General features: G+C 40.7%; 1 protein-coding gene across 2 annotated transcripts in view; it reads right to left on the reverse strand.

Annotated features, from left to right (window-relative positions):
- ARMH3 (armadillo like helical domain containing 3) overlaps nt 1-26,508 on the reverse strand; it is a 170,410-nt gene that overhangs the window by 32,385 nt on the left and 111,517 nt on the right. The gene's annotated exons all lie outside the window — the stretch shown is intronic.

Raw genomic sequence — 26,508 nt, forward strand, 5'->3', positions numbered from 1 at the left:
TTGTGGCCTCTCCCGTTGCGGAGCAACAGGCTCCGGACGCACAGGCTCAGCGTCCATGGCTCACGGGCCTAGCCACTCCGCGGCATGTGGGATCTTCCCGGACCGGGGCACGAACCCGTGTCCCCTGCATCGGCAGGCGGACTCTCAACCACTGCGCCACCAGGGAAGCCCCAAATCTACCTTTTAAAAACCTCTGAAATCTGAAATAAATTTTCCTGAAACAAATGTCTTAGTATAGGTCTTTGTCATTTCTTGTCTGGTACAGCAGAAAAAGCACAGGTTTTAGACCAGAGGTTAGCATGGGTCCTTAGTGATATAAAAGTGATTAAAGAAATGTGGAGAACAGACAAATATTTCTAACAGAACAATTTCAAATAACATGTGTAGATACTCTCCTCCTTAGGAGGTGGAGTTTAATTCCCATTCCCACTGAGAGTAGGCTAGACTTATTTCCAAAGAAGAGTAGCGAAAGGTAAAAATAGTATCTTGACAGTAAAGAATCCTGGCGAATACTACCTTAACCAAGCGATGAAGGTGAATATCACCAGTGATGTCATGTGGCTGTCATGTAACGCCTGGTATGATCTGATGAGAAGGGCACTTCGCCTCTGTTATATACTTTCAAAAATCCATAATCTCAGAATCTAATCGTGAGAAAAACATCAGACAAACCCACACTGGGGTACATTCTACAGAATACCTAGCCAGTACTCCTCGAGACTGTTAAGGTCATGAAAAACAAAACTTGAGAAACTGTCACAGACCAGAGACCATTGGGGAGATATGACAACCAAATGCAATGTGATAACTCTGAATTGTATCCTGGAACAGAAAGAGGACATTAATGGATAAACTGGTGAAACCCACATAAAATATGAAGTTTAGTTATTAGCAATGTATCAATGCCCATTTCTTAGTGTTGATAAATGTTCCATGGTAATGTAAGATGGGGGAAACTAGGCTGAGGGGCATACAGAAACTCTGGGTGTTATCTTTGCACTTTTTCTATAATTCTAAAATTATTCCAAAATAAACAATTTATTAAAATGTGTATGTCTGGATAGCATAATAGAAATCAATATGTTCTTTTAATATAACTTACTGATAGTAAAGGATTATAAAACCATTTAATCTAATATAAGTATAAACCAGAAACTTCAAAAAAAACCCCACTATGGTTTGGAATTCTAGTTTGGCCACTTGTTTTCCTGAACGATTTTGGGAAGCTGTATGTCTCACCAGAGGAAAAAAACGGGAATAATAATATCTACTTTGGCAGTTAGCACAGTATCTAGGAAAGGTGCATTGTAGGCATACAATAAATGTTTGTTGAAAGAATGAACTAAACCTTAAGAGGATTCTTGCAATATTTATATAACAAAGCAATGTCAAATATCTAGCACAATGCCTGGCACAAGCTGGTGCTCAATAAATATTCAATAAATGAACAAATCAAATAGGACAGAAATGGGTCAGGAGCAAGAGGCAAGTTTTGCTAACTTATTTTTCTAGAGGCTAGGACAAAGGGTAGAGATGTTATCTGCAAGTTAAGGTTGTGGGGCTTGGTCTAAATCCCAAATAGCCATTGTGACCAAGTGGGGTGTCAAATATTTTTCTCATTCAGAAGGCAACGTTTGGGGGTATTGGCAAGGATGACAACAGTCCAGGAGCAGAAAAGAAAACCAGGAGGCTAAACCCAATGAGAAGATGGGAGGGCAGGTTTAGGGAACTGAGAATCCCACCAAACCTAGCAGCAGTACTAACTTAGTTAACCCACTGTAGTCTGAGTCATAGGGTCCAGCATGCAAAAGTGATGGGATTGAGAAAAGGAAATACAATATACAAATCAATCTACAATTAGATCTCAGTTATTTTGGAAAACAGAATCTGCATTCTGTAAATACATCTATTTCATGCTTTTGTAGGTTTGTTTTTTCCTAAGGTTTCCTTTAAATTTCTTAGTAAAAAAATGTTTTTGAAAAAAATCCTGACTCGGACTTCCCTGGTGGTGCAGTGGTTAAGAATCTGCCTCCCAATGCAGGGGACACAGGTTCGATCCCTGGTCTGGGAAGATCCCACATGCTGCGGAGCAACTAAGCCCGTACGCCACAACTACTGAGCCTGCGTGCCAAAACTACTAAAGACCACGTGCCTAGAGCCCGTGCTCTGCAACAAGAGAAGCCATTGCAATGAGAAGTCCGTGCACCGCAGCAAAGAATAGCCCCCGCTCACCACAACTAGAGAAAGCCCGTGCTCAGCAACGAAGACCCAATACAGCCAAATACATAAATAAATAAATTAAATTAAATTATATAAAAAACAAATCCTGACTTGACTGAACTAGGATTTTTTTGTTTTGTTTTGGTTTGCCTAGGTTTGGAAAACAGAGAACTCCAAAAAACCCTAATGTCTGTCTGGGTGGGACGGTAGCAGCCACTGGGGCCCAGCTGGCAATCCAGAGAAGCTGGTGAAATTTGGACAACTAAATAATCCCTGGGAATGGAACAGATGGGGATGCTGTAACTCTATTCCCTTTCTATCTGAAGAATTTTCTTGCCAAGAAATAAAGCAAGGAAGCAAGAAAAGAGAGAGAAAGGAAAAAGAAAAAGAGGGAAGAAAGAAAGAGGGGGGCAGGCGCTCAGAGCAAGAAAAGGAGGAGAGAGGGAATGGGGGAGAGAAAGAAAAAATTGGAAGGTACTATCTTCAAAAAGTACACTTATTGGGACTCCCCTGGTGGTGCAGTGGTTAAGAATCTGCCTGCCAATGCAGGGGACATGGGTTTGAGCCCTGGTCTGGGAAGATCCTACCTGCCACGGAGCAACTAAGCCCGTGCACCACAACTACTGAGCCTGCGCTCTAGAGCCTGCGAGCCACAACTACTGAGCCTGCATGCCACAACTACTGAAGCGCGCGTGCCCTAGAGGCCATGCTCCACAACAAAAGAAGCCACTGCAATGAGAAGTCCACGCACCACAATGAAGAGCCCCTGCTCACCGCAACTAGAGCATGCCCGTGTGCAGCAACAAAGACCAAACGCAGTCAAAAATAAATAAAGTTAAAAAAAGACTCTAGTAAAAGAAAAAAAAAAGTACACTTATTTCCTTCCCTTGTCACCATTATACCTGCCAAGTGTCAGTTGGGTCTGTGGATGCCCTGTGCTTGATACTGCAGGGCATATATGCTAATATTGTTTGGGCAAACTTATCCTGAGGGTATGACAGATTTGCCAGTCTGAGAATTTATATTTGGAACGAAGATAAAATCATCTTCCAACCCGCCCTGTGACATTCTCGTCCCAGAGCTTCAGATCTCAGCAAGTGATGGAAGGTCTCCCACCAGGCAAGTTAAGGGACTGTTTAGAAACCTGAGAGAGGTGGAACACTGTACATCCAGTTAATAATTTCTAATTCAGTACCCACAAAGGACACAGAGTATACGTCCCTGCTTTACTTTTCTTGCTGTTTATTTGGGATTGTTATCTGTAAAATCTGAGTACTAATCTGATCTGAAGATAGCAGGTGCAGGGCACTAGGCCTAAGAGGTAAGACAAATAGACTGACACTGGCTGTTCTCCCTCCATGCTCTTTAGCAGGGTATTTCAGAGAGGGTTTGGAAGCTTCCTATTAAAGTTCTCAGGACTTCATACTGTTGAAATGGAAATATGTTCTGAGACAGCAAAGAGATGACAAAACACCAAAACCAGGCTAAGTCAGCCCACACTGAGTGACACATACCTTTGCAGTGACTGAAATACTTAGTTTCTCCTTCACCAGGAAGTTTGGAGGCTACCAGGGTTCACCTGGGTTGTGATTTCACATTTCCCCACCTGGCCACGGTCCCAGAATTAAACTTATGCCTGACTAGTTCTCAGTAGGAGAAAGATGAAATACCAGATTTATGGATGAAGGAGGAATCTCTCTCTTTCATTAGGCTTTCCTTCCCACTGATATCACCTTAAAAAAGATTTACTATCATCTCTTCTGACCATCTGGGAGAAGGGGGAGGGGTCTACTAAGAGATTCTAAAGAAGCTCTCTCATTTTCACTGATCAACACCTGACAGGTAGCAACTGTCTAGTGCTAAAGTCTAAAATTTGACGTTCCAGAGAAGAAATAGCAATTTTTTCTCTATCAGAAGATGAATGAAGAGGGGTGGGATAGGGAGGGTGGGAGGGAGATGCAAGAGGGAAGGGATATGGGGATATATGTATACCTATAGCTGATTCACTTTGTTATACAGCAGAAACTAACACACCATTGTAAAGCAATTATACTCCAATAAAGATGTTAAAAACAAAAAAATAAATAAATAAAAAGAAGATGAATGATCAAAGTATGAGTTCAAGTCCCTCCCTACCCATTCCATCCAAAAAGGGCAGGTTCAGAGAAGGTGAATACTGCACGAAGGACACAAGTTCCTTGCCCCTGACTAGCCTTGTAGAAAACGAAGGTCAGTAAGGAAAGAAGGTAACTGAAGAGACGAGGGAGAAATGTCTTGTAGGAGCAGGAAGCTAGGACAGGCTTAATCAGGGCATCCCCACTAGGTTTGTACTGAATTGTTATGGACAATATCTGCCCCCACCCCACCAATTCACATACTGAAGCACTAACCTCTGATGTAATTATATTTGGAGAGAGAGTCTTTATGGAAGTAACTAAGGTTAAATGAGGTCATAAGGGTGGGGCACTGAACCAACAGAATTAGTGTCCTTAAAAGAAGGGATAACAGAGAGCTTGCTTGATCTCTCTCTCTCCACCATGTGAGGACACAGCCAGAAGGCAGCTGTCTGCAAGCCAGGAAGAGAATCCTCACCAGAAACTGACCCTGCTGGATTTTGATCTGGGACCTCTAGCCTCCAGAACTGTGAGAAAATTAATTTCTATTTTTTAAGCTGCCTAGTCTGTGGTATTTTGTTATGGCAGCTGAGAAGACAAATACGTGGATATTCTACTCTCCACAGAGACCCTGGCATTTGGACAAAGCAGACCCCAAGCCAGAGTCAGTCTTAGCAAAGTAGTAGAGTGGATAAAATCAGCTTCTCATGCTGCTGGTGACTTCCTCTCTTTATATCCTTTACATTTCAGGTTATTGTATCCTTCTCTTCTAGAAGAGGATCATTTTGAGGGTCCTATGCCACAAAGTTCCAATCAAATGCCACAAATGTAGCCATATGGGTTATCAGCAGCAGGGTTCGTAGCACCATACATGGCAAAGAAAGAGATGTGCATTTTCCCTTTTATTTTCTTCTTTTTTTTTTTTTTTTTTTTGGCCACACTGCAAAACTTGTGGGATCTTAGTTCCCCGACCAGGGATCAAACCTGGGCCCTCGGCAGTGAGACCAGAGTCCTAACCACTGGACCACCAGAGAATTCCCTGTTTGCATTTTGAGATTGGTTTTTATCTAATATCAGCCCTTCAGGTATTTAAACAAAACCTATCTTTGCCAAAGGAAAGCTTTCATGCTAAGAAGTATTTTGGAAAAGGGGACTTGAAAGGAGAGGAGGAATAGGGAAGAAGAGGAAGGTGTGAGTGGGCAATGAATGAGAAAACAGCCATTATAAATAGATTAAGGCTTCTCTTTTACAAAGGTGGCAAAACAATTAAGTTGGAAGAGTCTTTTCAAGAAGTGATGCTGGGACAACTGAAAATCTACATGCAAAAGAATGATGTTGAACCACTACCACATACTGTACACAAAAATTAACTCAAAATGGGACTTCCCTAGGCTCCCCTGGTGGCGCAGTGGTTGAGAGTCCGCCTGCCGATGCAGGGGACACAGGTTCATGCCCTGGTCCGGGAAGATCCCACATGCCGCGGAGCGGCTGGGCCTGTGAACCATGGCCGCTGAGCCTGCACGTCCGTAGCCTGTGCTCCGCAACAGGAGAGGCCACAACAGTGAGAGGCCCGTGTACCGCCAAAAAACAAAAAACAATGGGACTTCCCTGGTTGGTCCCATGGTTAAGACTCTGTGCTTCAGATGCAGGGTGCATGGGTTCGATCCCTGGCTGGGGAATTAGGATCCCACATGCCATGTGGTGTGACCAAAAAAAAAAAACAAAACTCAAAATGGAACACAGATTTAATGTAAGATCTAAAAACTATAAAATTTTTAGAAGAACACATGAGAGTAAATCTTCATGAACTTGGATTAGGCAATGATTTCTTAGGATACCAAAAGCACAAGCTGACAAAAGAAAAAGTAGGTCAAGTTTAAAAACTTTTGTGCTGCAAATGATACCATCAAGAAAGTGAAAAGAGGGACTTCCCTGGTGGTTCAGTGGTTAAGAATCTGCCTGCCAATGCAGGGGACACGGGTTCGAGCCCTGGTCCAGGAAGATCCCACATGCCACAGAGCAACTAAGCCCGTGCACCACAACTACTGAGCCCGCGCTCTAGAGCCCTCGAGCCACAACTACTGAAGCCCGCGAGCCGCAACTACTGAAGCCTGCGTGCCTAGAGCCCATGCTCCACAACAAGAAAAGCCACCTCAATGAGAAGCCCACGCACTGCAATGAAGAGTAGTCCTCACTCGCAGCAACTAGAGAAAGCCTGCACGCAGCAACAAAGACCTAACGCAGCCAAAAATAAATAAAGAAATAAATTTAAAAAAAAAGAAAGAAAGTGAAGACAACCCACAGAATGGGAGAAAATATTTGCAAATCATGTATCTGATGAGAAACCCAGTGAGACACCACTTCACATCCACTAAGATAGCAATAACCAAAGGACAGTTAACAACTGTTGGTAAGGACAGGAAGAAATTAGAACACTCGTACACTGCTGGTAGGATTGTAAAATGGTACAGTTACTTTGGAAAGTGGTTTGGCATTTCCTCAAATGTTAATACACAGAGTTACCCTATGACCCAGAAATTCTACTCCTACATACTTGTCCAAAAGAATGAACCCATTATGTTTACACAAAAACTTGTACACAAATGTTCATAGCAGCATTATTCATAATAGCCAAAAAACAACCCAAATGTCCATTACCTGAAGAATGTGGTAGAGCTACAGGAGAATATTATTCACCCATAAAAAGGAATGAAGTACTGGTAAATGCTACAATATGAATGAACCTTGAAAATATTACGTTACGTAAAAGAAGCCAGACACAAAAGGCCACATATTGTACCATTCCATTTATAGGAAAAGTTCAGAATAGGCAAATTTGTAGAGATAGAAAATAAATTAGGGACTTCCTTAGTGGTCCAGTGGTAAAGAATCTGCCTTCCAATGCAGGGGATGCAGGTTCAATCCCTGGTCAGGGAACTAAGATCCCACATGCCGTGGGGCAACTACTGAGCTCGTGCGCCTCAACTAGAGAGGCTGTGTGCCTCAAACTACAGAGCCCACGTGCTCTGGAACCCGCGAGCCACAACTAGAGAGCCCACGTTCCCTGGAGCCTGCGTGCCACAGCTAGAGAAGAGAAAACCTGCACGTCACAACTAGAGAGAAGCCCACGTGCCGCAACGAAGAGCCTGCGTGCCTCAACAAAGATCCTGCACATGGCAACTAAGACCCGATGCAGCCAAAAAAAAAAAAAAAAAAAAAATGTTGGGGGTAAACTGGTGAGGAAGAAAGAAGGTTCTCCTATTCTCAACACTGTTGACCACTTTTTTTTTTTGAGAGATGGCTGGAGCTGCCCACATTACCCAGAGAGAGCCATCCATCTAAGACTAAGAAGAGGATTTAAAGAAATAAGGCCCAAGGAAAGGGAAAGGAGTCTGGAGGTAGAACTGAGTGGGGAATGGGAATATAATTTCTTAACAAACCTCCAGCTTTCCTCAAACTGGAACTAAATGCTCCATGAAAGCAGGGACCAAATTTATTTTGCTCACCAATATATTCCCAAGCCTTTAGTAAAACTGAATAAATGAAAGTCTAAGAAGGTTTTTTTCCAGTCTTACCACAAGTAAGGAGGTCCATGATCACCAGCTATTCTCCAAAAGTATGAAAATAACAATAAAAATGTTTTATCCCCATCCCAGAAGAAAAAGTGTCTCAGACATGAACAGCTGTCCCCCAATGAAGGAACAAAAGTTGTCACTGAAGACAGTAAAGCTTTCTCTTCCTTTCAAGTCATACCAGGAGGCTAGGGAAAAGCTTTCTGGCATTTCTTATAAAAGTAATCCAATATCTTCTAAAAGTAATCCTGAATTTTTGTTTGTTTATTTGGGGGTAGGGGATGGAAGAGGAGTGGGGGAGTATGTTATACTCTGGTACTGGATCTCCTAATGCTACTGAACTGGAAAGTCCCAAAAAGGAAAAGGAATAAGAAACAGACAATGTCACAGAAAGAGAAATTGCTAAAGTCAGCCACCATAAGGGATGGCTTTGCACCCAAAGCACCTTTAATGGCAAGAATCTGGGCCACCCTCCAATGCAACTGTCAACTTTTGACTGCTGAAGACAGGGGTCACTTACATAAACTGAAGCAAAATGAAGTGGACAGATGGAACAGCAAGGCTGAGCTACAAACTGGCTGAGGATTTCTTGGTCCATTTTTAACTTATTCTCTCTGACTCATGACTCTGCAAAGCAGCTTTCTTTCCCCCAGTGCTGGGTGGATGCTGGCTGAGACACAGTTAATGCCCAGCTTACCCAGGAAATGCATGGAAATGTTACTAGGCAATGTAGCTTAAGAGAAAATGTGTATTCTTCCTCATATCCAATGTGAATCTAAAGTAAATCCTCCTAAGATGCAATTTCTCACAATCCCAACTATCTCCCACAGACAGAAGCCTTTAAGGGTCTTTTATAGAACAGCAAATAAATAATAGTTTCATCCAGAAGCTCAGAACATGGTGATTGTTTCCTTACTGAGACATTTGAAGAAAACCGACTGTCTCTAAAAGCTGCTATGTAAATCCTTCAGGCATAAAGGAGAAAAACAGGCAACGGTTGTTTACAGGCAAAGTTTCTATAAGCTCTGATTCCAAGGAAGGAGGAAACAACTGGTATACTCAACATGGTACATACTAGGAAGATTCCTAAAAGTTTCACCCTAAAATTATTCCTATAAGGCTACCAGATTTACATTAAAGAGTCTGATTATGGGTGAATATATGAAGCCTGATAAAAATACATATGGATTTCAAGCCCAGCCTCATAAGAGCTATAGTCCTGTATTCTCAAATACTTGCTTAAACATGTACACCTGGATGTCATGCTTTTGCTTACATGGTTTTCTTCACATGGAATGCTATTTTTCTTTATCACTAAAAAGCCAAAGCCTTATTTTTCCTTTTGGAAAGCCCAGTTAAAGCACCATTGTTTCCCTGAACAACATGATGTATATAATGTAAAAGGCAAGGCCTTAGAGGCATTAGACCTGAGTTAAAATCCTGATTCCCCCATTTCTAGGCTGCATGACCTTGGGCAAGACATCAACCTCTGAGTACCAGAGAGGTATTCTTCATCTGGTTGGGTTTCCTTTCCAAAGCTTTGTTTTGTGTTTTCCTATATAACCATAACTTGCCCTAAAGGAAACTTTCCCCCCTCAAGCATCTTCTCTTTTCCTAGACCCAAAAGAGCAGTCCAGTGATCTACACTACAGAGCATATTCCCAGATATCTGGAATTAAAAACAAGAAAACCAGGGGAATTCCCTGGCGGTCCAATAGTTAGGACTCCGTGCTTCCACTGAAGGACTGCAGGGGATACGGGTTCGAACCCTACTCAAGGAACTAAGATCCCACGTGCAATGCGGCATGGCCAAAAAAAAAAAAGACAAGAAAACCATCATGTTCATAACTGCTTCAACTTGGAAAACCTTCAAACATACAGGTTACAAGACTGGCCTCTGAGAAAGGGTTGAAGGTATAACTGAGTGGTATGTGGGGGTGATTAAAATTGTCTACCTGAGGTTGAGTTATTTAACTTTTATTTATTTTAATGTTTCATAAACTCTTTTCTCTTATAAATTTATTTATTTATTTTTGGCTGCATTGGGTCTTCATTGCTGCACGTGGGCTTTCTCTAGTTACGGCGAGCGGGGGCTACTCTTCGTTGCAGTGCGCCGGCTTCTCATTGCAGTGTCTTCTCTTGTTGCGGAGCACAGGCTCTAGGTGCGAGGGCTTCAGTAGTTGTGGCTCGCAGGCTCTAGAGCGCAGGCTCAGTAGTTGTGGTGCACGGGCTTAGTTGCTCTGCGGCATGTGGGATCTTCCTGGACCAGGGCTCTAACCCGTGTCCCCTGCACTGGCAGGCAGATTCTTAACCACTGGCCACCAGAGAAGTCCACGTTATTTAACTTTAAACTAACATTTCTTTTCACCTTCAGAATTGCCTCATATATTCCCATTTCATGCAGTAATAAGCTTCCCTCTTCATGAAGTCAATGAATCTCAGCCCATCCAATTCAACAGCAACCAAAAAAGCAATTTCCCTTGATGCCTTTTAACAGCAGTGTATTACAAGCCTCAGAGACTCTGCTGATTAACATTAAACAAAATGAAACCTCAAATAAGAATACCTTTTAACCTTTTCACTTTGACACTATCTAGTCAGAACTTCAGCAAGTGACCTGTTAGGGTTTTCCTCCAACTTATTCCTTATGTACTAGGTTTTAACGCTTTCAGGCCAATTATCCCCTTCCTTATACTGTTGTTCCTGTGGCCATTCTTTTCAGGACCAGAGACACAAAAATGGACCCTTACTATAGAAGGCACTTTGACAACCATCAGGAAGGATGAGCTACTGGCCAATTCCTCTAGTTGCTTGCTTTATTCAATGATCCAAGTCTGTAAATTGGCCAAGAGAACTTGATTTATTTGTACACATAAATTTATTGATTGAAGGAAATGGAATAGAGAATGCCTCATACTACACCATAGTAAATTAGAGAATGATTTAAGTCAGTATTCCTCTTGATTTCTAGGTGAGAAACACATGTGTCACACTAGGTAACTTACAACTACTGGACAATATTTTTCCAGTATCTGCATTGGACAAATGAAAGTTCACAATTCATTAACTGGAAGGAAAGAGGAAAGAGTTAATGTGTATGAAACATACATGGCCTGAGGGGCAGTGGCCTCATTTTCTGAAGCTGTGCACGGCTACACATTTTGGCAGTTTGAGCTTTCTACCTTGATGCATGATTTTGCCCAAAGTAGGTTTCTGCCTCATCACCTGCTAGAAATTAAGCAATTGGTTATAGCTAATTTGCTTGAAAACTGAGCTAATTTATAGTTACTGTGGCCCCAAACCATAGATTTAAGCCAAGTAAGATGCCATGGGCTTTACACTTTGGCTAAATTATCTCTTCCAGCACTGCCATGAGACAGAAACAGAATTCCTTCCTGCTTTAGATACTGGCCTGACATTGTTTCACTGTTTCCATAATCACAATGAATGTAAATGGAGAAGAATGAACCACAGGAGATAAAGGAACCACAGAAGTCAAATGGACCATCTACATTTCCATAAAAGACATCACTTAATCCACGTCCCTTAGAAATGCCTGCTTTTTATCAAAGCTTTCTCTCAATAAATGAACAGAGGCCCCAAAACTTTCCTAGGACAAAACACCTACAAGATTAGCCTACGTCTGCTCAGATCCCATTACTCTGCTACAGATTCCCTTACTCTGTCTCTAGTGGCAGGCCAGCAGTTGCTGGCAGAGTTCCTGGGGCTACAGAATGCAAACCTTTGATAGCCTCTGCAATTAGTAGTTTAGCCCTGGATTTCCTGTCTCCAGAAGCAAGGCCCCTCTACACTCTCAGAAACTAGTGAATATAAAGGAACAAAATGGGCCATGTAAAAATGTCTAATAGATTTTCTGCCCTACTCAGGATACAGGAAAATCCTAATACATACCTGGGAGGACTTCTGGGGCAGTGGAGATAGCTCAAAACCCCAAGAAGTGATCTACTTTTAATTAATCGTGAACATTCCAATCCCCTGAATGTGACCTGAGAACTTTAAAGAAAAAAAACTGACATGTGCCAAAAACTGGAAGTATTTTAATTATACCTCATTCCCATTTGTGCAATTAATCAATTTATTATAAGGCATTTATAACTTTTGAGCGGGGGGGGGGCAGAATGGCAAAAAAAAATAGTAACTGACTAACTTAGGCTTCTTTTCCTATCACTTCAAAAATAGAAGGAAATTAATTTAATGGATCACATGCTAGACTGGGGAGAGAGGGAAATATTCTGTGGATCCCATACTGGTTAGAGAAAAAGATGCACATGGATTCCAAACTAAATGAGAAGAGCTGTGCATATACATCAGTGGTGGAGAGGGAAGAATGGGGATCTCACGTGGATGAAAACAGAAGAAGGCTGTCAAGATTTCTGAGTTGGTCCAGTGTGGGCCATATAGACACCATGCTAGAAAGGAGTGGTCCTGATGTTCATGTAAAGGAGTGAGAGGATACTGGCCATATGGATCACATACTGGTTTTCAAGTACTCCAAGTAAAGAATGAAATTAAAAGACATGAGAAGGGGTTTATGCTCCATCCCAGGGGGATCTTTTAGAACTCCTCAGAAAAGGCAATCAGCAACTCTGCCAAAGTAATTAAGCAGGCGAACATTTACCATAAAGCCCACATCAGTTAAGTGAACAGAGATGAATCTTATTACAGTGCACTGTCAGCTCTGAGCCTGCAGGTGCTAACCACTGAGATGCAGCGTTACTCGGCCCTGACTGCTCGCCCACCCACTGTGACAGAGAGCTTTGCCTTTCTTGTCAGCTCTGAAAAAGCAGGCTGCTTTCACCTGCTCTGTCCGTGCTCTGTTGCCTTCAGAGAAGCCCTAGCACAAGTGATTTACCCTAAGAAGACTGGGTGTAAATAGTAGGGGCAGGTGGTAGGGCTGGCTAGAGAAAGGAGCCTTGAGAGGTAGAAAGGATGGGTGTCGGAGAAAAAGCAGGGGAGCTGGGTAATAAAGTAAGAAGAATAGGATAGTTTAGTAAATCAAGAAGTAAATGAAGAATAAATAAACTGTTCAATGTTTTGAACCATTCTGCTTAGGTGAAGTTGATGGTATCTCTCACTGGAAACGGGAAAAGTTAAAACTTTGTTGCAATATACTTTCTCCACAGGAAAAGAAATATTACTGAGGAATATTGTTTTTTCAATATTAATAGCAGTCTCAATATCAGCATTATTAATGAGTTAGCTCCAAAGCTATTTTTCTCAACAACCTAATCACTATCTATTATTGAACAAAATCCACTGTTTGCTAAAGGAAATGGGTATTTATCAATCATCCTAAGATTTACAAATGGTACCCAATGTACCTTTGGCCCTATTTTTTTCTGCAAAGAATTTATAAGAGTCAAAATAAAAGCCTCAAACTGACTAAATGGCAGCCGACTAAGTCAGAGACCCAGAGAGCGTCTATTCAACAGAAACCCTTACAAGAGGAAGGCTGTAAGAGTCCCTGCGGGGACAAATTTAAAAATCATATACGGAGACAAATTAAAAAATCATATAACACATTAAAAATACTCATCAGAGACCATGTGGTTATCACTCAGAGGAGTAGTTAAGAGTAGACAGGCAAGTAGGTAAGGCCCGTGTGTTTAGAAACCAATGAATCTCTAACTCATTATAGAGAGGAGATCCCAGAGACACTGCTGCGAGACAGACATGACCAACCTATCGAGGAAATGACATGGAATGGGTTTGTGACCAAAATTGATGGAGGTCTCACATCATGTATTTGAGCTCCTCTCTAGGCCTAGAACAAGTGCAAACAAAGAGCTGTGGTAAAAATGATTTACAGCCTTACTTTCTACCATACCTCTTTGTTTGCAACAGGGCCTGCAGTTTCCTTACGTTCAAAGGCAGTGGGAGGTGGGAAAAGGAGAGGAGACTAGATGACTACTACTCAGAACCAAGCAGCGCTGCCCAGGAGAGGACTTAATGGGAGGAAAAATTTGAGGCCTGATTCTTTGACAGCACCTCCAATAAGAGCTAGTAAACCAGGGGGTAAGAGCCAGCTCCACACATTCATCATAATAGTGCAACAAGATGAAGGTCTTTGGGGGAGAGTCTATGAAATCCGGAGTAAGAAGATGAAGCCCATGTGGAGGGTGAGGCGGTCGGCTCTGGCAGACTGCCTCTACGGGAGGCTGCGTTTAATTGTTTTATGCTCAAGAAGAAGTTATTAGCTGCTTTCTCTCCAATATACCAGAAATAATGGTAAGCTTTTCTCCTCCTGAAACGGTGATGCTACGAAAAGGAGAGATTTAGTTTTAAAGTGATTACAGGACTTTGTTTATCCTGTATGCACCATTTTAGAAAGAGAGAAATTCTATATCTTCTCCCCCTCCCTTACTCTGCAAATTGACTGCTTTCTCACATAGTGAAGGAACACTCTGTCCCTAGAAGAAAGTCCTATGGTATCTGAAGCTAAGGGTTCGATAGCACAGCCCAAGACTCGACAGTTCAGTTTGTCTGGCAAACACCTGAATACCTACTAGGCAATGGGGGAGGTGAATGAAATTTGATCCCAGGTAGCAAGGAACTTACAGATTAGTGGACGAGACACATACCACAGACAGACAATCTCATTACGATGTTGTAAGGGCTAGACTGACAAAGAGTAGACCAAAGGTACCAAGAGCACACAGAGGAGGCGCATTAGCCCAACCTGGGAACTTGGGAAAGGCATTCTAAAGGAGATGGTGCTTGAGCAGAGTATTGAAATATGAATTAATTTAATCAGGCAAGGAAAGATAAGAACGTCTTGACACATTTTCTTATAGGGATGAAGACTATTACCCAATTTTTACTAAGTCAGGCTAAAGAAACCTTACTAGATAAGTTAAATTAAGGTTAATGCAACTAAAAAAAAAAAAATAGCCATCCAAGTTTTCCCAGTAAACCAAAGAGAAAAGTTGTAGCTTCCTTTCCTACGATCTTGTTTTGAATCTCTTCCAGCTAAGGGGTAGCAGGAAACCTTAGTGAAAGCCATGAGACCTTTGCCTGCGGGGGTCCTGTTTGCATCTTTTTGCTCAGTGCTGACTCAAAGATGCTCATGGCAAGTTCTGTACCTCCTCTCCCCTAAACTAAACGTAAACACAAAGCAACTAGCAAAGTTGAAGTCAGGCCTTTCAGTCTCATATGGGAGTGGATGAGGTCTTTCACTCTTATATGGGAGTGGATGGATCTCAGCTGTGCTGTGCCCGCCCTCTACAGTGTGTCAGTCTCCAGCTGGTGATGCAGCTGCTTCACTTAAAGCCAGACTGAAGCCTCTAGACTCTGATCTCCACCAAACCACACTGAAGAGACTAAATGGCTCTGCTTTGCAGCTGCCTGTTAATTGTAACTGTTTCCTTGGTTCCCTTTTGGCTTATAAGACAATATACATTTGGGAAGGTCCTCAGTAGGAAGCACACAAGAGAAACTTTAACCTCACAAAGGGCCTGAAAAAAACACCTTACTGCCAAGAGCAGTAAGGCATCCAAACAGCTATAACGTCAGCATGTGAAACACATTCAGAATCACAGATTCCTTCAGCAGGGCCTCTAGCTTACATAAATGACAACAGCCCATCACTCAGCCAATGAGAGGGTTTTTTAAGGAATCCTTAAAATCATCCTTAAAATTCAGTGAATCTGCAAGATAAAAATAGCATTAATTGCCCTGACTTGTTACTTAAAAAAAAGGAAGAAAGACAATATATAATCCTATCAGTAATGCACTTTAAAGTGGCTTTAATTGTCTCAAAGCCCCATTTCAGCTAATTAAAACCTTTCGGCTGTCCTCTTGTTACCCTGGAAGGAATCAGAAGTTAGTAAATTCTACTGTGTTAGGATAAATAGCTCACCTCATCATTGAGAAAGGTGGACTCTGCTAACAATTCCAAAGTGTACTTCCTGGCTATACTAGGTTAACTCAGAAGCTGCTAAGATTGTTGTCTATTAAGATCTGAAGCAGACTTTTGGAAGTACTATGTGTTGGGGGGGCTTCCTACAAGGACTTCTTAGGCATTTCAATATCCACTTCCCTAACTTTTTAGGACCTCAGGTTAGCTGATGATTCTAGAAGACAATGGTAGCAGTATAAAGCCTTGGAACCATTCATTCCAGTCATCTATTCATGCACCCAACAAACATGTATTGTACCATACTGCACTGTGCTAGGGGCAGAGATTCCAGAAGTAAAACAGTCTCTGTCCTTAGAAGCTCACCATCTAGTGACGGACAGACATGTAAACAACTATCCCTCAATGTGATAAGCGCTCTAAGAGAGAAACGTACAAAGTCCTATGGCAATGTACAAAGCGCTATGGCATTCGGCCTCAAAGAATCCAGTAAGCTTTAAAGAAAGGTGACATCTGAGCTAGATTTTGAAGCATTAAATAAGATTTTGCTAGGTGAAAAGAATAGGAAAACATTCTAGGTAAACAGCATGTGCAAGGCACAGAGGTTTGAAATTTGATACTCTGTGGCCATGTCTAATTCAGCCAGATCTTAGGATAGATGGAAGAGTGGTAGTAAATAAGGCTAGAAAGATGTCATTTGAAGAAATTTGGACATTATCCTATCCCTATCAATGATGGGGAATCAACCAAGGTTTAAAATCTGATGATTTTTCTAATGAAATATTTTAGACATAGAAAAGAATGCAGAAAAGAATATACTGAATGTTTGTTTACCCAATATCCAACTTAAGAAAGTGTTACAAATACCTTTCAAACTCTCCATGTACTTCTTCTGGATTGCATATCTGTCTCTTCCCAGAAGTAAACACTCTCCTGATTTTGGCACTTATCATCCCTATACACAGCTTTATTCTTTTACTAAATATGAGTATGTCTCTAAATGGTTTTTGTTTTTAATATGTGCATATTACCTTATATTCTGCAACTTTTCATTCAATATTATATTTGTGAGATTTCTATTGATTTGTGTAGTTCTAATCCATTTTCAGTGTTATATAATATTCCAGTGTGCAAATATATCACAATCCATTCTGTTGCCTGAAATGTAGGTGGTTTCCAATTTTCTTGGTATTACAAACAAGAAACAATACTTAACACATGTTCTTTTTTTTTTTTTTTTTTTTTTTTTTTTTTGCCGCACTGTGCAGCACGTGGGGTCTTAGTTTCCCAACCAGGAATCGAATCCACGCTGCTGCACTGGAAGTGCTGAGTGTTAACCACTGGACCTCTAGAGAAGTCCCAACATGTGTTCTTTTTTTTTTTTTTAAAATAAATTTATTTATTTATTTTTGGCTGTGTTGGGTCTTCGTTTCTGTGCGAGGGCTTTCTCCAGTTGTGGCGAGTGGGGGCCACTCTTCATCGCGGTGTGCGGACCTCTCACTGTCACGGCCTCTCCCGTTGTGGAGCACAAGCTACAGACGCGCAGCCTCAGTAGTTGTGGCTTACGGGCTTAGTTGCTCCACGGCATATGGGATCCTCCCAGACCAGGGCTCGAACCCGCGTCCCCTGCATTGGCAGGCGGATTCTTAACCACTGCGCCACAAGGGAAGCCCCCAACACGTGTTCTTATTTATATATCCTTGTGATCATTTGGGAAAGTTTCTCAAAGATATACCAAGGAATGAAATTACTGTATTGTAAGGTTTGGGCAACTTGGACTTTACTAGATATTGCCAAACTGCCCTCAAACATGGTACCAACATACTCCCATCAGCAGTGTTTATGACCTGCACTTCTGAAACTCAACTCCAGTGACCGAATAAATGTGAGAGGTTATGAGGCCTTGAATTGAAATGGTAGTTGTAGAAATGGAGACTTTACTTGAGAAATATTGGGTTGGCCAAAAAGTTCGTTCGGGGTAAAGGAGTGAGTTGACTTTAAAGCAACCTTGAGAGTTCTGCTTTAGGCAACTGAACAGACGATGATACCACTGAGATAGTAAACACAGGGGGATATGGTTCTTAAATTGGTATATTCAATAAGGCATATTCTTTGGAATGTCAAGTTTGAAGTACTTGTGGGACCTCTAGGTAGGGTATGAAGTTCAAGAGGCAAGACCATGCTTGTAGTAAAAACTGTAAAACTTGTTCACCTAGGTAGCTACAAAGAATCAGATACTCAGGCTCAAAACAGTTAAGAAAATAAATAAAGAGAGCAGCACATTCTACTAGTTAACACTAGTTTCTCATTCCAGAAAAAAACAAAGTCAGTTATATGCCCCATGATACAAGGTAGGTACCCTCCTCTTAAACTAACTCTATATCTGACTTTCCACCTGTTTAGACTAAAACCTTTGGCCTAAGGTAGAACAAACAGGGATGAAAGATGACAGCTTCATAACACTAGACCTCAAAGAGCTACTACCAAGCTGTGCTTTAAATGTTATTAACAAAGGGGAGATGACCTGACATCCTGTTTGACAACGGAAACAAGCCTTAGCTCCTTTAAGTGTATCCTACTCAGGTACCCTTAAACATTTCTATAATTTGCTGTGTTTTGAACTCCTTGCTCTTCCAGATATTTGGAAAGGTGCTTTTTAAGCAAGAAGGAAGTATTTATTGAGAAAATATGATGAATACTTCTTCATTCTCTACCTAATTTCAAAAGTGTGAATAAAAGCTCAGAAAATGGGGTAATAGTTGTGATCCAGCAGTTTCATCCTAGTGGGATATAGGAACAGTTGGGAATCTAAGGTACCACCGGTGTCAGGCCTGTTTTTCAGTGGTAACTGACCTTAGAAAAAATGCAGGGTTAAGAACCCAGAATTATATTCTAATAAAACAATGTGTTGGTCTCTTTATTTTTAGAAAGAAAGTAGAGATATCTAGTGCCCATAGAAACCAGGCTAAAACACCACACTTCAAACCCTAAGGTGAATAAGGAGTCAACTTACTCCTGCCCTATAGTGTGAGGATGGGTGTTAATCAACCTATCATGTCTAATCTTCCAGACCTCTTCTGTTGCCACTAGCCATATGTGGCTACTGACCACTTGAAACGTAGTTAGTGCAACCGAGGAAGTGAATTTTTTTTTTTTTTTTTTTTTTTTTTTGCGGTACGCGGGCCTCTCACTGCTGTGGCCTCTCCCGTTGCGGAGCACAGGCTCCAGATGCGCAGGCTCAACGGCCATGGCTCACGGTGGGGGGGGGGGTGGTGGATGCGGGATCCTCCCGGACCAGGGCACGAACCCGTGTCCTCTGCATCAGCAGGCGGACTCTCAACCACTGAGCCACCAGGGAAGCCCTGAATTTTTATTTTAATTAATTTAAACTAAAAAAACTAAAGCAGTGTAAAATATTATTCCATTAGATACAACACTGTTTTAGAAGGACTTCATTTCATTTTCATAACTGCATGGCATAAGGTATTGCTGCTCTATTACAGTGTACGTCGGGCATGTGTGTCGTTTCTAGTACTACCCATAAACACATCACCAATCTAGCTGATACCAATGTATTGATTCAGTTCAAATGACTTTCTATGTACAGATTTAACAATGTAGTTTATTTTTAAAATATTTTATGCAGACAGCATGAGTCACAGCAGGGTTTCTTAACCTCAGCACTGCTGACATTTTGGGTTAGATAATCTGTTGTGGGAGGCTCTCCTGGGTTTAGCAGCATCCCTAGTCTCTATTTACTAGATGCTGTAGCAATCCCTCACCCCCAACAAGTCGTGATGACCAAAACATACCAAATGTCCCCTGGGGGGCAAAATCGCATCACTTGGGAAGTACTGAGTTACAGTGATACCTACACACATCAGAATTGGTAATTAGAGTAGAATACTGATCAGCTTTTAATGATAGTCAAATTATGTTTCTAGTTTTAAAATGTAAATATAAACAGATTTTTAAGTTCAAAATGAAGGCATACCACGGACGCATTATGGAGCAGAGATGCAAATAACAGTACTACTTCAGAACAGCAAAGAAAGACTGGAAGAAGGTATATTGTACGTTTCATAATGAATGGCAACTGCACTTTGCTTCAGCAAGGCGAAACAAAAAGGCTTTTTGTTGTGTAAACAACTTTTCAAGATAATAAATACTACTAACAAATGTCAGCAAATATAAAATAAATACAAAGTTTATTCCTAACATTAAAACATTAAAAATGAATCAACAAAACAGGTTGTCTGAAATCAGAATTAAATGTCCAAAAAAATTTCAATGATTTTTAACAGGATCTGAGCCTGCATCTCTGGCTACTATACCATTTTTTTTTTTAATGGTTATCAGGGTATTTTTTAAAAAATATTTATTTATTTGGCTGCACCGGGTGTTAGTTGCAGCATGCATGTGGGATCTAGGCCCTCTGCTTGGGAGCACAGAGTCTTAACCACTGGACCACCAGGGAAGTCCCTACTATACCATTTTTTTGATGGAGATATGGTAAAAGAAATTATTATTTCAGTTATGGACAGTTTATCAGACAATTATGAGGAAAAAAACCCTACCTTATAAAAAGTGAAAGATCTTCAATTAAACCACTAAACAACTGCCTATAGAATATGACTTTCTAACGATACCAAAAATCAATCAATTCAGGGCTTCCCTGGTGGCGCAGTGGTTAAGAATCTGCCTGCCAATGCAAGGGACACGGGTTCAAGTCCTGGCTGGGGAAGATCCCACATGCTATAGAGCAACTAAGCCTGTGTGCCACAACTACTGAGCCTGAGCTCTAGAGCCCGCAAGCCACAACTACTGAGCCCACGTGCCACAACTACTGAAGCCTGTGCACCTAGAGCCCGTGCTCCGCAACAAGAGAAGCCACTGCAATAAGAAGCCCGCGCACCACAATGAAGAATAGCCCTCCGCTCACCACAACTAGCGAAAGCCTGTGCACAGCAACGAACACCCAACACAGCCAAAAATAAATACATAAATAAATTAATTTAAAAATCAATTGATTCAAAATGTTTTAAATTACTTTTCTCTAGATTTTAGATGATACTACGCAATTAATAAATATTTTGGGTACATTTTGTCTCAAGTAACCTCCAAATATGTAGAAAATTTTGTCAATTCACAGCCCAAATCTCTGAACTTGTGGCATATTTTTAAATCTTCTACATCTGTCAATAAGGAATTTGACTAGAATTTTTAAAAAATTACAGCACACAAATGGTGCTCACGCTATGTTAGGTTGAAAGTCCAGATTTATTGGCATTTTATTTATTTTTATTTTTTTAGCCCTGCCGCGCAGCTGGATCTTAGTTCCCTGAGCAGGGATTGAACCCGGGCCCTCAGCAGTGAAAGCGTGGAGTCCTAACCACTGGACCTCCAGGGAATTCCTTATAGGAATTTTAAAACAAGACTAAAGTTTTCCCCTCCTGCTTCATCCTTCATGGTACATGTTAAAAATATTTGTCCATAGTTTTCTGAAGCAGACTGTGTATCATGGATACAGTTGTTAAAATAATTTAGTACATACCTGCAAAAGCTATGAACATTGCAGGTTTATGGAACAGTTAAGAGAATTAGAAGACAATGAATTTAATGATCCTGAGTTCTTTGCCAATGCTCACTGGTTGAGTTGTGGCGAGGTTTACAAAAGACTATACTGTTAATTTCAACTCAAGATGTTCTTGAAACAAAAGGAATGCCTGTCAAATATTCAATAATAAAAAAGATTTTTAAATTAAAGAGTTAAATTTGAAGCTCCAAGGAAGGGAAAAGCTTATTTTGTGACCTATCTGGCCAGGTATTTATGTTGACATTGAAACTTTTCATAATATCAATGATAATTAACACATTTTTCTAGTATGAATCAAAATATGGAAAATTTTAATTGTAATTGATAGCACTAGCTAACTGCAAAAACTAGAAGAAATTTTTGAAAACATTTTTTCGATATGGATAAAGTTTGAGTTACTTTAACAATTTACGCTGTACCTTTTTTTTTTTTTTTTTTGCGGTACGCAGGCCTCTCACTGTTGTGGCCTCTCCCGTTGCAGAGCACAGGCTCCATACGCGCAGGCTCAGCGGCCATGGCTCACGGGCCCAGCCGCTCCGCGGCATGTGGGATCTTCCCGGACCGGGGCACAAACCCATGTCCCCTGCATCGGCAGGCGGACTCTCAACCACTGCGCCACCAGGGAAGCCCCTACGCCGTACCTTTTTGAATTTGGTGTTAAAACAAGAGTTTACTGAATTACCTTAACCTGGACAGATGTAGCTCTGAAGTCAAATGAATTCTAAAAACGATGAACCAGTTTTATCAATGAGAATGCAAATATTAAAGAGGAATTACATTTAGGTACGCAATTCAGTTACTGGAAAACTTTTAAGTATGTTTGGAACAACTTGGGTATATAACTCTACTTTTTCAATTGTAAATTTTATGAAATCTAAATATAGATCAAATATTTCCAATGAAAATATATCATCGGAATTGAGCTGTGCTGTAAGTATAAAATAGCCACCTGACTTCAAAGATTTTATAAAATATATTAAGAATATAAAATATCTCAATAATTTTTATATTGATTACATGTTAGAATGATAATATTTTGGGTACATGTGGGTAAATAACATATTATTAAAATTAATTTCACCTGTTTGAAAATAAAGTTGTATGTGGCTGATAATATACTTATATTGGACCATGCTGTCTAGAACTTGTTGCAAATGTTTCCCCTCTTACTGGTCCACCTGCTCTTCCCATGGTCTACACTTCAACATAAGAAACAGTACAATGATGGGGCCCTAGTAAGTTAAAAACACTAAAGGTTGAAATACTCTTAAACGTATCTAGTCTTTGGAGAATAAATGCTGTATCTGACTGACTGTTACTGACACTAGCAGGAAGAATTAAAAGTGGTATAGGTGATCTTATTTGCAAAGCAGAAATAGAGACAGAGATGTAGAGAACAAATGTATGGATATCAAGGTGGGGTGGGAGGAATTCGGAGATTGGGATTGACATATGTACACTATTGATACTATGTATAAAATAGACAACTAATGAGAACATACTGTATAGCACAGGGAACTCTACTTAATGCACTGTGGTGACCTAAATGGGAAGGAAATCCAAAAAAGAGGGGATATACGTATATCTACAGCTGATTCATTTTGCTGTACAGTAGAAACCAACACAACATTGTAAAGCAACTACACTCCAATAAAAATTAATTTAAAAAAATAAAATAAAATAAAAAAGTGAACTGAACTTCACCTCTGGAATTTACTACCAAGGGAAAACAATCTTGCTAAACTCACTTATTCTAGTAACTTTTTGTAGAATCCATCAGGTTTTCTACTTAGACAATCATGTTGTCTACAAGTAAAGACAGTTTGTCTCCTTTTTCAATCTAGACACATTCCATTTCTTTTTCTTGCCCTACTGCACTGTCTAGAATCGCCAGCACAATGCTGAATAGAGGTGGGGTAGACATCCCCACTTTGTTCCTGATCTTAGAGGAAAAGCATTCAGTCTTTCACTGTTAAGTACGATAGTTAAAGGTTTTTATAGGTGCCCTTTATCGGGTAGAGGAAGCTCTTCTATTCGTATTATGCTGAGATTTTTAAATCAACAGATGTCAAATTTTGCATTTCCCAAATGACTGATAAACAAACAAAAACCCCAAAACAAAACATACTTCCACATGTACACATTATCTCTGGAAGGATATCCAAGATATGGCGCAGGGAGGGGATAGTTCTTGATCTAGGAGAAAGCCCTTGCTTAAAAGGTCAGACAGAAAGAAGAACATCAGTTTTGACTAAAGTCAAAGGCAATCAGACTCTAGTGGGCAAATATCCTCAACAGACATGTCCAGTTTAGTGCTTAAAGTGGCTTCCTCTCTCCTGGAGTGACTTCCATGACTGCACAGGAGGGAGGGAACACTTCAGAAACTCTCCAGAAGCAAATAATGAGTGATAAGCAGTAGTCCGTCATCTCCTGGAACTTTTCAAAGGAGCTATAGTGGGAGCACAGCTATCTTGGTCACATTCTATCTTGGGTACAACATGATTGTACCCTGGCCTTCAGATGTCCTTCCAAAGTCTTAACTGCAATCACATTTTATCCTATGAAGTCCTGCCATGTGGTACTGCTGATGCAGGTCAGGAGCTAAGGGCACAGGGTTGGTACACAGAAAATACAAAATAAGTAATTATTGACTAATTAAGAGTTAGCCAAGATGGATCTGCATTTCCCAGTTGGATGAAGTGCTGTGCTATGTACAGTCAGTAAACTGCACATTAGATCCCTTTTGGGTGGAAGGGGCATAAAAATATAGGACCAAGGGACTTCCCTGGTGGCACAGTGGTCAGGAATTCACCTGCCAATGCAAGGGACAGGGGTTCGATCCCTGGTCTGGGAAGATCCCACGTGCCACAGCACAACTAAGCCCGTGCGCCACAAGTACTGAGCTTGTGCTCTAGAGCCTGCGAGCCACAACTACTGAGCCCACGTGCCACAACTACTGAAGCCCACGCACCTAGAGCTTGCGCTCTGCAACAAGAGAAGCCCGTGCACCACAACGAAGAGTAGCCCCCGCTCGCCGCAACTAGAGAAAGCCCGTGAGCAGCAACAAAGACCCAACGCAGCCAAAAATAAATAAATTAATTTTCTATATATATATATATATATATATATATATGTAGGATTAAGATATGATACGCTGCTGACATAAACCTTTATCTCACAGTGTTTCATTATCACCTATTTATCCAGGCAAAATTTTTAAATGTCATCTTATAATTTCTTTCCCTGCTAAAACTTGTCATTTTTTTTACAAAGTTAATTACATCTTTTAAATTACTACTTGCTAAACCCTGCAAGTATAGGTGAACATGCTAAGTCAGAATAAGAAAACAATAGGCCACTTGATATGTATATATGAGAAAATCCCATTTCTGATTAAATTAGTTTTAGTTCAACACTGAACAGAATGATTAGAGTTCTGCTCCAATAGCAGCCTTCATCTAGTATATCTGCGTTATTTATCACACTAGGAGAAGGGACAGATTTTTATTACTAGGGATACAAATCAATGTGAGGTTTTAACAGATGGGGTCTTGGTTGGGGGCACAGCAGCCCCTTCAGGTCCAGTGCTAAAAACCATTCAGCTATAAACACTGGAAGACTCAGAGATATTTGCTTGGCAAATCACTCATGGAATCAGCATCTTGCTAAATGTAATCTGCCTGGTCTGGGCCAGAATGAGGGCCACACATCTGCTCAGGGTAGTCAGCAGTTAGCACACTAAGCTGCAGCCACAGAGCTATATTAAGTATTATTGCTGCAAGTAGTGTAATAATACTACCACCATATAATTTTCCCCCACTGGGCTATTTTTAGAGACACTGAATAGATATTGAAGAGTTTGGCATTCAGGGAAGTGCTTCAAGTTGGACATGAGAAACAAGCACTATACACACAGTTCAGATCACTGGAGACATGGGGGAGGGGAAGGAAAAAGGCACAGCAGCTTTCAGCAGTGATTTGGCATTAGTGGTTTACCTATCCCTGGGTCCCTGACATTCTGCAAACCTGCCTCACAAATCCATAGTGTGATGAAGCTTTTTGTTCCAGTCCAAATGTGGAGAGGTAAAGAAGTTGTCTCTGAGGTTAGCTCTGGGACAGAAATACCCTGGGCTCTATTCTGGGTCTTATAACAATTCAGTCATGGAAGAGCCCAGACAGAACAAATAAACAAAGCTTTAAAACAAAAACTAAATCCACAGAACTCCAATTAATGGGATTCAATCCATAAATTGGGGAAATGATTCGTTTGTCTTTGTCTGATGGCTATCAACAAGGTCCCAAAGCTCCTTAACTGTGATTTTCTTCTTAAAATAACCCTTATATCAGTATACAGGTTTATATAATGCTGACACCTAAAGAAATCCACTGCAACTCACCCTTCCATCTCTGCTTCCACTCAAAAACAAACAAACAAAAAAACCCTTGGAATTTGGATGCAACATGAAGAAAATCCAAATTCTAGCTCCTGTTACTCAAATCAGTTTCAAAAAGTTGCCACATATAAACTACGGTAGTGATACTCAAAAGTTTAATGTCTTACCCTTCCCTGTGAAGATCTAATTTTTAAATTAAGGTACAGTTTGCATACAGTAAAATTTACCCTTTTAGTGTACAGTCTGTAAGTTTTGAAAAATGCATAGTCATGTAATCAACATCACAATCAAGATACAGAACAGTTTCATCACCCAAAAATTTCCCCCATATCCCTCCTCCCAACCCCAGCCCCTGGCTGATCTAAATTCTGTCCCTATAATTTTTCCATTTCCAGACTATCATATACATCAAACCATACACTATAAAGCCTTTTGAGTCCAGATTTTTTCATACTGTGTAATGCAAGTGAATTCATCCATGTTGCTGCATGTATCAGTGATTCATTCCTTTTTATTGCTGAGTAGTGTTTCATTATATGGGTGTACCACAGTTTGTTTATTCACTCATCAGTTGAGGGTCATTTGGGTTGTTTCCAGTTTTGAGAGAATGTATGGATAATGCCACTATAAACATTTATTCAAGCCAGGTTTCCATTTCACTTGGGTAAATTACTAGGAGTGGACTACTTTTGAAAATATCTGTCTGATTCTATTTATGCTATTTCTATACAGCAGA

This window comes from Grampus griseus (assembly GCF_964374135.1).
Source record: "Grampus griseus genome assembly, chromosome: 16".
Lineage (NCBI taxonomy): Eukaryota > Metazoa > Chordata > Mammalia > Artiodactyla > Delphinidae > Grampus > Grampus griseus.